Source organism: Bactrocera tryoni, unplaced genomic scaffold, assembly GCF_016617805.1.
Source record: "Bactrocera tryoni isolate S06 unplaced genomic scaffold, CSIRO_BtryS06_freeze2 scaffold_25, whole genome shotgun sequence".
Taxonomy (NCBI): Eukaryota; Metazoa; Arthropoda; class Insecta; order Diptera; family Tephritidae; genus Bactrocera; species Bactrocera tryoni.
The window spans coordinates 18,690,382-18,700,345 of record NW_024395977.1 but is presented as its reverse complement, the minus strand read 5'-3'; the positions used below and the strand labels follow the sequence as shown (position 1 = coordinate 18,700,345).

Here is a 9,964-nt window from a genome sequence, read left to right as displayed (position 1 = left end):
TAAGGATATAGATTAGGAATGGACGTTGAATAAATATAGCATACATGGGCGTTTTGACTCACATGAGCAGTTACTCTCAGCACACGTATTCTTACGCGCTTTGAGTCGCCATTGAGAGCGAAAAAACCAGTTTTGCACTGTGGGATAATGAATTCATTTTCCTGCCAGTTGCGCTGCAGACAGCAACGAGGTAACATAGGTCGTCGGTGTGTTGATGTTTTTTTATGCCCTAGTATGTTTTTGCCCCATTTGAAATGTATAACATAAATAAAATGTTATAATTTCAGATACCTTTGGTGGGATAAATTGGGAGTTGGCTACTTTTACTAGCAAACTAGTTAGCGGAAATTTTAAGATAAAGTTGAAATTGTGAAGTTCTCGAAAAATCATGCTTAAATATAAGGCTTGCCTCGGCATCATAAAGCAATATTTGTCATTCATTTTGAACAAACACATATAGGTACGCGCATAAATAGTATCATAAAACAATCAAGCGGCGCACGATGTTGCTTCGCTGTTGTTTGTTAATCAACTCACTGCAAATGTTCTTTGTCCAATGGTAGCCACTTTACGCTCGCGGTTACCAATACATCCATACATTTCATTTGCCCATCAGTGATCTGCAGTGAATACTTGGCTTATGAATACACACTCATATTCATGAATCACCCCCAATATTCACTCACACTTGCTCTCACTAAAAATATTATCTTCTCACAATCACATGGCTTGCTTCTGTAATAATGAGTGTGAATATGTCTCACAATCACTTAGCGCTCACACTTGGCTTGGCTTGCTTCTCTGTATACAATTGTCTGAGCTATTCGTTGCATACTATTAGATGAGTTGAAAGGCTCATGAATACATTCACTAATAAGTGAATCATTGTTTATTCATGAATATATTCACGAATTCCGTGCCTATTCAAAATATATTTTATAGCTACGCGGGTGGGTTTTAAAAGGAACGAAACGCGTGATTGTAATGACTACAAAACTGAAACTTCTTTATTTCTTATCCTTTTATTCAATTATTTTCTTAAGCTTTATCTTACATTTTAGAAAGTGGAGAGCTTAGGTAGATGAGTACCTGAAGTTTATACCTACGCGGAGGGGTTTTAAAAGAAACGAAACCCGTGATTCTAGTGACTTCGTAAAAAGTACAAAACTGAAACTTCTTTGTTTCTTATCCTTTTATTCAATTATTTCTTAAGCCTAAATGCAAAGCTTTATCTTACATTTTAGAAAGTGGAGAGCTTAGGTAGATGAGTACCTGAAGTTTATACCTACGCGGAGGGGTTTTAAAAGAAACGAAACCCGTGATTCTAGTGACTTCGTAAAAACTACAAAACTAAAACTTCTTTGTTTCTTATCTTTTTTTTTCAATTATTTCTTAAGCCTAAATGAAAAGCTTTATCTTACATTTTAGAAAGTGGAGAGCTTAGGTAGATGAGTCCCTGAAGTTTATACCTACGCGGAGGGGTTTTAAAAGAAACGAAACCCGTGATTCTAGTGACTTCGTAAAAACTACAAAACTGAAACTTCTTTGTATCTTATCCTTTTATTTAGTTTTCTTTTAAAATAGCACAATAAATCACATTAAAACATAGTAAAATACATATATTCAAGAAATGTCGGCGGGTTATGTGTCAGGCAAGATGTGTGCTTGACGGTCCGAGTACTCTCCTACCTATTTGAAAAGCGATAAAGAGGAAAAGATTTTCAAAGGCGAGTACAATTTGGTTTGAAGCTTCGAACAGTATACAGATTTAAGAGTAAGAAAATCGGAAAAGTAAGTCTTAGTAAATAAATTATTTGGTAAATATCATCTTGGGAATTAGTAAAAACAATAAATTACATTACTTAGTTTTAAAATTAAAATAAATTATACGAGGATTTGTTCATATTTTGTTGTTGTTATATTTTTTTAAAATCATGTCTGATCAAAATAGAATAATTGAGAACATTGATAATGGTACTTATCAATTAACGCAGAAAAGAGGTAAAAGTGCAGTTTGGAGCGTGTTTGCTGAAATAAAACAAAGCGATGGAAGTATATTGGAAGGGTTTGTTTACTGCCGAAAATGCAAGCATTTGTTGAAGTTTAATGGCAAGCAAACAAGTAATTTGATGCGTCACAAATGCTTCGCTAACACTTCTGGACAGGAAGTGGTTATAAGAAATGTAAGCCAAGAAGATAAGGAATGCGCTATCAATGTCTGTTCACAATGGATAATAGAAGATTGCCGCCCTTTTATTGCCGTTGAAGGATCTGGATTTAAAAAGTTAGCAGAATTTTTTATTAAAATTGGATCGAAATACGGTGAAAATGTTAATATACATGATCTTATTCCAAATGCAACTACTATCTCGCGGAGGACCTATAGAATGGCTGAGGAGAAGAAAAATGAAATTAAATCGTGTTTAAAAAAAGTTGTTGATGAAGGAAATGCTTCTGTAACCACGGATCTATGGACTGACAATTATGTGAACAGAAATTTTTATGCGCAACACTTCATTTTTGCGACGGTTCCAATTTAAAAACATAGTTTTGGGTATCAAGTCTATGGATTTCGAGAAATCAACAGATATAAATATTAAGAACAAATTACTGAGTATATTTTCACAGTTTGATATTTGTAACCTCGAATCAGTTATATTTGTGACTGATAGAGGAAGTAATATCAAAACTGCATTACAAAACTACACGAGAATCAATTGTTCCAATCATTTGTTCTCTAACGTAGTAAACGCTGCATTTGAGACTACAAATGATTTAAAAGCTTTAATTAGTTCTTGCAAAAGCCTCGTAAAGTATTTCAAAAAATCGAATCTCCAACATGCATTGCAAACATCTTTAAAAAGTCACTGTCCCACACGATGGAACTCTCACCTAGTAATGCTTAAGTCCATTTCAGACAATTTGCCGACTATCGATGGTATTTTAACGGAAAATAATCAACAAAGTCGTTTGTTAGATATTAATATAAATATCGTCAACTCTTTAGTAGAATTGTGCCAATACTTCGACACAATTTCTAAAAATTACAGGGTGTAATTTTGTGTCAATATGTTTTGTACTTCCTTCAATTTTTAGATTAAAGACGATATGTGAAGCAGTTCAAACAGACGTTCCAGCAATAGTCAGCTTTAAACGTAACATATTAACATATATCGACAGTATATGGCTTGCTAATTTAAGCATTTACCACAAAGTGGCACTATTTTTATATCCTCCAGCAAAAGCTAAGAGAGATGTCGATATTGAAGCTGTGAAGCATTTCTGCATTGAGGAGATATCAGGCAATATTGAGTTTTACACGTCCGAACAAAATGAGACCCCACAAATTCCATCTTCACCAATTACTTCAACATCAAATACGTCTTCACCTGCAAACGACCTGAACTTATTTTTTCCAAATATTTCAAACATGGGCGCGCAGGAACGTATCGAAGATGAGATAGATCGATATTTTACAGAAAGAATACAATTTGATAATGACTTTGACGCAATTCAATGGTGGAAGCAACATAAAGCTAACTTTCCACGCATATCAAAACTTGCACTTAAAATATTAACTATACCTGCAAGTAGTGCGGCGTCTGAACGTGTATTTTCCTTGGCAGGCAATTTAATAACTGATAAAAGAAATCGACTTGCACCCAAAACCGTAGATAATATAATATTCCTGAATTCAATATTTAAGACTAACTAATATGGCAATAAGACCTTAGAAACTTAAAAACAAAAATATACAATGATATTGAGAAGTAATTTTGTGCAATACCTCAATCTTAATATATATTTAGAAGCTATACTTATAATATATACTTGTATCTTTGGAGTTAAATCTTATGTATGTACATAAATCTTGAAGTAAATTTTATGTTTAGTATTTTTATTTCTTACCGAAATGAACTGAAGTGTGTTATTTTGTTTTTTGTTAATAATTCATGTAATTTTTATACCATTAAACTGACGTGATTTTTATTTTTAATTTTAATTCCATTGAAAGGAACTGAATTATCATTTTATAAAATAAAATGTAATATTATAAGTGATAACATGAATGTAAGTATGTACATATATGTAATTTTTTTAATAATAGAGAAAATTAATACAAAATATGAAAACCCCTTTTTTTATTTCATTAGATCTAGTCATTATTAGTTAGAACCAATTACAAAATCCTTTTGTTATACAATAATATAATAGTAACTCTTAGTGCTTTCGTAATGGATTTTCTAGCCTTTGGTTCATAGCGTTACGGCTCAAAAGGCTTGCAAGTGGCTTGCGCACAACTGAGCTTCTTCGTATATTCACAAGTGTTTTGTATTCATGAATGTCAGAGAATCCTAAGCAAAGATTCATAAGTATTGTGAGCTCATAAGCAAACACTTGTGAATATATGCTTCATACAAGCTAATCAGCTCACAAGCCAAAACTCTCTCTCTCATAATTGTAAGTGAGCAGTATTCACACTTATACTCATTCCGTGAATAATTTGCTTGCTTCATACTCAATTTTTCGCAAGTGGCTTAAAGTTGTGTTTAACTCATTCACTGCAGATCACTGTTGCCCATCTCTGAAATATAGCGATATTTTTCATTCGATGCATCGAATACGCAAATTATAAGATGCGTGTGCAACTACGAATTTCGCTGTCTAAAAGGGGCCATACACGAAATACAAATCCATTTTGCGTTCGTTCTTCACACAGTGAACATGTGCAACAGGCAATCGGAACATTACTTAAAATTTATTTCCAATGTAGCACTTTTATTTTTTGAAGTTAAACTTCTTATGCGAGTTCGGAAAAGGTTGCGTTAAACGTTTAACGCTTACATATTTACGCTAGCTTGTCGGCGAAACTGTTCGAGCAGCAAGGGAAGCTGTGACAATCGGCGATCGTTTGTTAGTTTCTTTCGGCACAGCTCGGATTTCCTACGAGCAATACAATGTTGTGACCAGGGATGGGCAAAGTCCTAGCAGGTGCTAAAAGAGCGTAAGTGATCGTATACGTATACACACGGATTGTCACTAACACGCACAAACGAAGAGCGTAAAACGAGCACTTACGATGGGACGAACTTTGTCACAAAGCGATAGTGAAATCAGTCTGCAATCAGAAGTCAAGCTGAATAGACCTGTACGCATTACTTTATGATTTATGAATGTACGTATCTGCGAGTACTCGTATTGGATGCATAAATATGGCAAAGTTAATATCGTTCAAAGCTGAGTGGGAATTCGAATTTTTTTTTTATTTTAAATAGTTCTGCGAAGCCACAGTGCTTGTTATGCGGAAAAATTTTAAATCTTGTATACAAGCAAAATTTTAAAAGGCATTTCCTTTCATTTCACAAAGAAATAAAGAATTTATTAAACGAAGATAGGTTAATAAAGTTTTTTGAACTAAAGCATTCATTTATACAAAATGCTAATTTTATCGAACAAAGCGATTCTTCGGCTTTTATTAAGGCTTCCTGCATTATTTGCTATGCTTTAGCAAAAAGGGGAAGACCATTAGAGGATGGAAGGTTTTTTAAAACGGTCGCAATATCAGTGCTTCAATGTTTTGGGCAATCTGGAATGGAACTAGCGGGAAACATTAATGATATTCCGCTGTCCCGCCGAACTATTACTCGACGCATTGGCGATATTTCTAATTTTATATATTTGAATTTGAAAAAAAAGATTTTGTCTTCAAAATTTTATTCAGTTGCTTTAGACGAAAGCACAGACATTCAAGATACAAGTCAACTTTTAATATGCATAAGGACCGTTGATGAAAATTTTAATATCTCGGAAGATATGCTTTGTTTACAAGGATTATATAAAAATGCAACCGGGAAAAATATATTCAAGGTTTTAGAACGACAACTTTTTTCATTTTCGGAAAAAGAAAAGCTGTCGTCCATTTGCACGGACGGAGCACCTACTATGATAGGCAAAAAAAACGGTTTAATTGGCCAGCTTATGCACAATGGTATAAACGTATCCACTTTTCACTGCATTTTGCATCAACTGCAATTATGTGCAAAAACTTTTAAGGTTGAAAAATAATGGAAATTGCAGTCAAAATTATAAAAAAAAATTCGTGGTGGTCATAATGCTCTCACTCATCGAAGGTTTCGGCAATTTTTGGAAGAAACCGAATCAGAATTTAGCGATGTTCTGCTTCACACAGAAGTGAGATGGCTTAGCAGAGCTAAATGTCTTGAACGCCTGTTTAACTTAAAAGAAGACGTAATTTTGTTTTTTGCCGAAGATTCTTCTGCAGACACCAAAGAAATAATCAGCAATTTAAATAATCCTGATTTTTTGTTAAGTTTTGCTTTTTTGTGTGACATCAGTATTTTTTTCTCCCAGTTAAATTTAAATATGCAAGGTAAATATAAATACATTTTTGATTTTTCAGTAGCTATGGACGCATTTAAAAAACGTCTGCATATTCTTGAAAATCAATTTCGTTCTGGAGTTTTAGACAATTTTAAACACACAAAAGAAATTTGTGATCATTTTGATATGCAAAATAAATTAACAATGTACTTCGACTCATTTAAAGACCTCAATCAGAATCTAAGTAGTAGATTCAAAGACTTGAGTAGGGTTAAACCTATAATTGATTTGTATGAGAATCCCTTCCTCTGTAAAATTGATGATCTTGAAGAACATTTACGAGAAGAGCTCAGTCAACTTCAGTCTGATGTTAACCTTCCCTTAGACCGTGGTATTGAATTTTGGAGACATATTGAAGAGCACAAATATCCGCTTTTAAAAAATGAGATTTTTAAATTATATTCTATGTTTGGAACAACTTATATTTGCGAGTCAACGTTTTCAGCAATGGTATATATTAAGAATAGGTATAGAACTAGGCTAACAGATAAACATTTAGAAGACCTGCTTAGGATAAAAGTATCAAATTTTGATTTAGATTATGATGAACTCGTCAATTATATTATATTAGAATGAAAGTGTCATATTTTGATTTAGATTATAATGAGGTCGTCAATTATATTATATTATAGTGAAGAATGAATTAATTTTCAGTTAAAATTTTAAGTTTAATATTTTTTCGGTAATCAATTGAAGTATTCTATCCAAGTTAAATATGAATTATTCATTATAAAATATTATTATTTTATATTACAAAATTACGTCGTACATACAAGTATGTACATTCGTACGTAGCATGCGCTACTTCGTGCAGCATAAACCTACTTATTCGACTTCTGCAAGCAGACTGATTATTTCTGATCGTTGATTCGCTTTGTCACACATATTATGAGCGCCGTTTGGTTGTGGTCGTGCCCATCCCTGGTTGTGACACTTTGTCGTCGTGTCCATAGATAACTTGATCAGAATCTATTTTCTTGCTCTCTCGCTTGTCAGCTGGCAGGGCACGCTGATCTGTTTTCTGAGCCAGCAACGAAACACAATCAGGGTGCCGTCATCCAGCAGTTAGTGAAAAAGGCGGGATGCCAGAAAAGCAGCGCTATAATTACTTGGAATATCACTAAGAAGTTTCACTTCTTCCACGTGTAGGGACTCCACGCACCAGTTTTTTCTTTGTATTTCGTTAATAAGTTATTCCAACTTTTCGTTTGCTAAATTGCCAATTTATTTTTTATAAGATCTATAAATTCTGATACGAAATATTTATTAAGGGGTAGCCTGCTTTAGAAGCTTCAAACAAGCTATTTTTTGTTTTTTGCTAAAATCTCTTTAAAAATTATCTAAGGATATGTCCCCAAAGTTATAGATGGGAATTCGAAATATTATCGAAGCTAGAAGGGTAATAGTGACCGAGAGTCTAGCAGATATAAGAGCGCTTAGACAAAAAGCGAAAACTTTGAAACGCGATTTCTCGGTTTATAATTCTTACGATTATTTTTAAATGGCGGGCAGGATAGAAAAATAACTAAACGTTATATGGAATTGGAGGAAAGTTTATTATTTTTGGCATAAAATTATCTTATATTTAAACTAAGAAAAGTCAAGTTTGAGCATATTTTTAAACAGCATAAAGTAAATTTTTTTTTGTCAAAAACCACTTTTCCAATTTTTAAAAAATTGTTAAAATTTTACGCTTTGTTTTTGGAATTTTCTTAGTTTAACTAGAATATAAATTATTAAAAAATATGAATCTTTTTGAATTTTTTTTCCCAAAAGAAATTGTAACCTACATATGTACATCCTGCCCGCCGTCCGACAAATGCATATGCGAGATGCATAGGGAAATTGCTTCCCAAAGACAGAATATCAAAGATTTCGTATCCAAGAAATTTGTGAAAGATGTTCAAATATATATACTATAAAGCCTAGAAATTTCACTTGAATCAATTATTTCTTTCCCTCCCAAAAAAATTTTCAAAAAAATCGATTTTTTGAAGCCTCAAAAGTAGGTCCCACGAAATTTCGGTTCATAAATATTGCACAGAAACTCGCTATATAAGGAAGATCATATCAATGCTCTTGCGTCCCGATTATGATTCCTTTGGCGCCGTGATCTCAGGGAATGGGTGGATAGATGAGGTGTTCAGTGTTAAAAAAATTTTACACCTCAAACTTATAGATTTCGAGATATTTGTATTTAAATTAAAAAAAATTGTAAAAGTAATACACGCTATTTCACTATGCTTAACTCAAATTGCTCACATTTTTCAATCAATTTATTTACAATTATACTGCACACATTGAAATATTTTTTAATCCTGAGGACCTTTTCTATCCGTCTGTAGCATCAAATCGCGGCGCCTAAAGATTCATATTTTGCCGCCCTTGCTATTGCAAGTACTTTTGATATACGGTTTAAAAAGATGCACTTCAATTACTACGTTTATACCACGCATTAATCGAATCCGCATCGACGCTTTCTTGCCAAGTGTTTATGCAATAGACTTAAAACCGTGTTCAGTGCAACCGCTTTGTAAGGCATGTCGAATCAGCTGTTTTCTGTTGATATTGCTTCATTGGTATTAAATTCACCGAGATGAACGGAGAAAACAATTCTAAAATCTTGCCCCTTCGCGGCACATTGGTTGTTAAAAATAAATTTGGAACATTGCTGTGTGAAACCCAAAATTCTTTTAAGTTTTCCTTTCTTTTCTCAAGCAACTTGAATATGTCTGAATCCGCAGTCAAATGTTGATTTATACAAATAGATCTCTTTCTTTGCACCGCTTTCATTAAAGTAAAAAGCAAGATTTTAGAATTGTTTCCTCCGTTCAGGGGAATGTTTACTTTAGTATCCCATTTTGAAGAGGTTTTGCGCAAAGGAGGAGGGCGCTGGGGGCTTGCTACCCCCCTCATTTGAAAGGTAATGAATGGAGCTTTTGAATAATAGCACCCTTCCCCCCTAGGACTACGGGGGGCTCTAGGGCAGCCTCCTGAAAATGGTGTAAAATCGTAGTTTTTCCATACTATTTTCACTAATTATTATAAAATGTTTGTATTTTTACGCATAGAGTGACTCTATGTTTAGTATTTTCATTATTTCAATGAATTAAAATGGAAATCCACTTTATTTAAATAATAAAACCACTGAAAATTAAAAATTGTATATGTATCGGTAATACCAAGATAACCCAACCAACCATTTGGAAAAGACCCTGAAAAGTGGGCAATATATTACGATTTTGTATTCCAAATTTTCGTTATATGGACGTATTTTGTTAATACTTTCAACCTTCGATCCGAAACGAGTCCTATGTAAAGTAACCCAAATGTATATAAGACCTACCATTTTGATTCGTTGGGTTATTACTGTCTTCCTTTTGTGCTTATTTTCTTCGTCGTTTCAAGCGCTGAACACATAGAGAGCGACAGACTGCAAACTACATCTGTCAAATATTAAAATACACACGTTCCTATGGGCAGTGTTATTTTGACAGCTGCATGACTACACGACTGCAGGCCGACAGTTGTCGTTCTCGCTAACTTCAATATCCTCCTATTT

General features: G+C 33.6%; 1 long non-coding RNA gene across 1 annotated transcript in view; it reads right to left on the bottom strand.

Annotated features, from left to right (window-relative positions):
* Positions 1-1,377: 1,377 nt before the first annotated feature.
* The window catches only part of LOC120780310, an 88,197-nt gene continuing 79,610 nt past the window's right edge, over positions 1,378-9,964 (bottom strand). Inside the window, exon 3 of the long non-coding RNA XR_005705858.1 lies at positions 1,378-1,689. This is a non-coding gene — a long non-coding RNA (uncharacterized LOC120780310). The remainder of the gene's footprint in view (positions 1,690-9,964) is intronic.